The 5,000-nt window shown below is 53.7% G+C and overlaps 1 non-coding gene across 1 annotated transcript in view; it reads left to right on the plus strand.

The window, feature by feature from the left end:
* Positions 1-3,484: 3,484 nt before the first annotated feature.
* The window catches only part of LOC124584161, a 1,910-nt gene continuing 394 nt past the window's right edge, over positions 3,485-5,000 (plus strand). Inside the window, exon 1 of the ribosomal RNA XR_006974567.1 lies at positions 3,485-5,000. This exon is cut by the window's right edge and continues 394 nt beyond it. This is a non-coding gene — a ribosomal RNA (small subunit ribosomal RNA).

Consider the following 5,000-nt stretch of genomic DNA (forward strand, 5'->3'; position numbering starts at 1 on the left):
CCTGTCACACCACAAAAACAATGGCAGGAATGAAAGACACAGGTCTGCCACAAGCATGGAATCAGAGCGCCGCCTGTCATGAGACAAAGGTGCACCCTGACGTGCCAAATCAGATGATGCCGCAGTCATTTACTTACGATAATCACAATCAACAAACCGGCCCCCCCCCCCAAAACACCTTTCCTTACAACAATGTGTACCTTAACCTAACCCGTATTGTGCCTTAACCTAACCCGTATTGTGCCTTAACCTAACCCGTATTGTGCCTTAACCTAACCCGTATTGTGCCTTAACCTAACCCGTATTGTGCCTTAACCTAACCCGTATTGTGCCTTAACCTAACCCGTATTGTGCCTTAACCTAACCCGTATTGTGCCTTAACCTAACCCGTATTGTGCCTTAACCTAACCCGTATTGTGCCTTAACCTAACCCGTATTGTGCCTTAACCTAACCCGTATTGTGCCTTAACCTAACCCGTATTGTGCCTTAACCTAACCCGTATTGTGCCTTAACCTAACCCGTGTTGTGCCTTAACCTAACCCGTGTTGTGCCTTAACCTAACCCGTATTGTGCCTTAACCTAACCCGTGTTGTGCCTTAACCTAACCCGTGTTGTACCTTAACCTAACCCATGTTGTACCTTAACCTAACCCGTGTTGTACCTTAACCTAACCCGTGTTGTACCTTAACCTAACCCGTGTTGTACCTTAACCTAACCCGTGTTGTACCTTAACCTAACCCGTGTTGTACCTTAACCTAACCCGTGTTGTACCTTAACCTAACCCGTGTTGTACCTTAACCTAACCCGTGTTGTACCTTAACCTAACCCGTGTTGTGCCTTAACCTAACCTGTGTTGCGCCTTAACCTAACCTATGTTGCGCCTTAACCTAACCTATGTTGCGCCTTAACCTAACCTATGTTGCGCCTTAACCTAACCCATATTGTACCTTAACCTAACCCATATTGTACCTTAACCTAACCCATATTGTACCTTAACCTAACCCATGTTGCGCCTTAACCTAACCCATGTTGCGCCTTAACCTAACCTATGTTGCGCCTTAACCTAACCCATGTTGCGCCTTAACCTAACCCATGTTGCGCCTTAACCTAACCCATGTTGCGCCTTAACCTAACCCATGTTGCGCCTTAACCTAACCCATGTTGCGCCTTAACCTAACCCATGTTGCGCCTTAACCTAACCCATGTTGCGCCTTAACCTAACCCATGTTGCGCCTTAACCTAACCCATGTTGCGCCTCAACCTAACCCATGTTGCGCCTCAACCTAACCTATGTTGCGCCTCAACCTAACCTATGTTGCGCCTCAACCCAACACACGTTGGGCCTTAACCCAACACACGTTGGGCCTTAACCCAACACACGTTGGGCCTTAACCCAACACACGTTGGGCCTTAACCCAACACACGTTGGGCCTTAACCCAACACACGTTGGGCCTTAACCCAACACACGTTGGGCCTTAACCCAACACACGTTGGGCCTTAACCCAACACACGTTGGGCCTTAACCCAACACACGTTGGGCCTTAACCCAACACACGTTGGGCCTTAACCCAACACACGTTGGGCCTTAACCCAACACACGTTGGGCCTTAACCCAACACACGTTGGGCCTTAACCCAACACACGTTGGGCCTTAACCCAACACACGTTGGGCCTTAACCCAACACACGTTGGGCCTTAACCCAACACACGTTGGGCCTTAACCCAACACACGTTGGGCCTTAACCCAACACACGTTGGGCCTTAACCCAACACACGTTGGGCCTTAACCTGCTCTGTAATTGTCATACGACGCGTTAAATTAGTGTAGTGTTGCCTAACTGCAACCCCCGCAATATAGTTTGCTACTCGCACTGCCCGGTCCCCAGAGTATCGCTTCATGTGAAACACCTTGCAGCTATACACTGTAATGCGGATGGCAGTAGGACGTACATGCTCAATGCCCTTCGCAGTTGTTCATTGGCATTCGCATGGCGAAGCACAGCCTACGTTGTGGTACGGCTTGTGTCAACTGTCCGCTGTTGTTGTACGTCCAAATCACACACTGTACTGCACATTGGTCCTCATGTACTGAATGATACATCGTGGTACATGTGTGACCGTACCACGACTGCGCCAACAACGGCGAACCATACGGTCCAAATATTGTGCACTCAGCTACGTGTCGTCTCCCTATAAGAGCTGGATTGCAGTATGGTATGCCGTGGATGGCGATCAGCATGAGCCGTCTGTTGATGTAGTGGCGCGTGTTGTCAGACGTAGTCGTCTCCTCTCACACACCGTGATAGCATGGTGCACTGCGTTCCACATCTGCGACATGCGACAGAGGCCGGTTGACAGTCGTTCGCGCAATGGACATCGCATACGTACGGGGGCCACCTTCCACGTGTTCGCGAAGCGTGCACATGTTGTTGCGTGTATGTGGGCAGACATAGTGTGTCGTGACACCTGACACAGGCATGCAACAATCGTTGAATTTGCAAATGGCGATGGACGTCTACGTTTGCTGGTGACGTTACGCAAATGAACAACTGGTAAACCGTTGTGGTGCGGTTGTTCTCGCTAGAGGTGAATCAGTGATGGCGACGATCGGTTGAGCTACCAACCGGTTGTTTCAGCGATACCCACCATGCCCACGAACGTGAATGGCATGTGGGTGTGAAGCGATACGCGGCGGTGGCTGGGTGGGACCGTCCCCGGCCGGTGAGGGGGGGCCTCCCGGCGTGCTGGCCGCGCGGTGCGTGGGCGCACGCGCTACAGCCGGCTGGTGGGGGCGGCCAGTGGCAGGCGCGCCGGCCGACGGAGGCGGCAGGCGGCGCAGCTGCGCGCCGGCGCACCCTGCACGCGGCGCCGTGCGGCCAAAGTAGGTCCTCGCGGGCCCGGTGCGAAGCGCGGTGGACATCTGCAGTGTGCTGGTCCGATTGAGGACTGTGTGCGCTGAGGATGCGCCGCCGCCCGGCGCTCGGCGCCGCGACGCCGTCTGCTGCTCGGTCGCCTCTGCGGTTCTCGCAGGTGGATTGTATCGCAGCTGTGCGGACGTGTTGGCGCGTGCGCTGTGCTGGGAGAGTTCGCTTCGGCACCCAAGTGGGGCTTTTGTCCTTCTGTGGCGCTGGCGTTGGAGCTGCCGGCCACCGTAGGTGGCGCGTGTTGTCTCCCGCCGGCAATGCCACGACAGCACGCTCCCGGGCCTCTGTCGGCAGCGGCAAGCTCAGTTGGGAGCACGGGTGGTCGCACCTAAAGCGTCTACTCGCCAAACTCCGGGCGATTGCGCCACTCTCGAACCCGACCAAGTACTTAGGACGGCGCTGCGCGCCGCCGGGACCTGAGAGGGTTTCGAGGTGTATTGTGCAGGGGAGCTCAGCCTCCTCCTGTTTGCAGAATAATTGAGCGGACGCTTGCGTGTTCGCGCGGGCCCCCGGGACACACTCCCGGGCGGCCGGCTGCTCAGCTCTAGTTGACGCAGCTCCCTGGTTGATCCTGCCAGTAGTCATATGCTTGTCTCAAAGATTAAGCCATGCATGTCTCAGTACAAGCCGCATTAAGGTGAAACCGCGAATGGCTCATTAAATCAGTTATGGTTCCTTAGATCGTACCCACGTTACTTGGATAACTGTGGTAATTCTAGAGCTAATACATGCAAACAGAGTCCCGACCAGAGATGGAAGGGACGCTTTTATTAGATCAAAACCAATCGGTCGGCTCGTCCGGTCCGTTTGCCTTGGTGACTCTGAATAACTTTGGGCTGATCGCACGGTCCTCGTACCGGCGACGCATCTTTCAAATGTCTGCCTTATCAACTGTCGATGGTAGGTTCTGCGCCTACCATGGTTGTAACGGGTAACGGGGAATCAGGGTTCGATTCCGGAGAGGGAGCCTGAGAAACGGCTACCACATCCAAGGAAGGCAGCAGGCGCGCAAATTACCCACTCCCGGCACGGGGAGGTAGTGACGAAAAATAACGATACGGGACTCATCCGAGGCCCCGTAATCGGAATGAGTACACTTTAAATCCTTTAACGAGTATCTATTGGAGGGCAAGTCTGGTGCCAGCAGCCGCGGTAATTCCAGCTCCAATAGCGTATATTAAAGTTGTTGCGGTTAAAAAGCTCGTAGTTGGATTTGTGTCCCACGCTGTTGGTTCACCGCCCGTCGGTGTTTAACTGGCATGTATCGTGGGACGTCCTGCCGGTGGGGCGAGCTGAAGGCGTGCGACGCGCCTCGTGCGTGCTCGTGCGTCCCGAGGCGGACCCCGTTGCAATCCTACCAGGGTGCTCTTGAGTGAGTGTCTCGGTGGGCCGGCACGTTTACTTTGAACAAATTAGAGTGCTTAAAGCAGGCAAGCCCGCCTGAATACTGTGTGCATGGAATAATGGAATAGGACCTCGGTTCTATTTTGTTGGTTTTCGGAACCCGAGGTAATGATTAATAGGGACAGGCGGGGGCATTCGTATTGCGACGTTAGAGGTGAAATTCTTGGATCGTCGCAAGACGAACAGAAGCGAAAGCATTTGCCAAGTATGTTTTCATTAATCAAGAACGAAAGTTAGAGGTTCGAAGGCGATCAGATACCGCCCTAGTTCTAACCATAAACGATGCCAGCCAGCGATCCGCCGCAGTTCCTCCGATGACTCGGCGGGCAGCCTCCGGGAAACCAAAGCTTTTGGGTTCCGGGGGAAGTATGGTTGCAAAGCTGAAACTTAAAGGAATTGACGGAAGGGCACCACCAGGAGTGGAGCCTGCGGCTTAATTTGACACAACACGGGAAACCTCACCAGGCCCGGACACCGGAAGGATTGACAGATTGATAGCTCTTTCTTGATTCGGTGGGTGGTGGTGCATGGCCGTTCTTAGTTGGTGGAGCGATTTGTCTGGTTAATTCCGATAACGAACGAGACTCTAGCCTGCTAACTAGTCGCGTGACATCCTTCGTGCTGTCAGCGATTACTTTTCTTCTTAGAGGGACAGGCGGCTTCTAGCCGC

This window comes from Schistocerca americana, unplaced genomic scaffold (genome assembly GCF_021461395.2).
Source record: "Schistocerca americana isolate TAMUIC-IGC-003095 unplaced genomic scaffold, iqSchAmer2.1 HiC_scaffold_47, whole genome shotgun sequence".
NCBI lineage: Eukaryota > Metazoa > Arthropoda > Insecta > Orthoptera > Acrididae > Schistocerca > Schistocerca americana.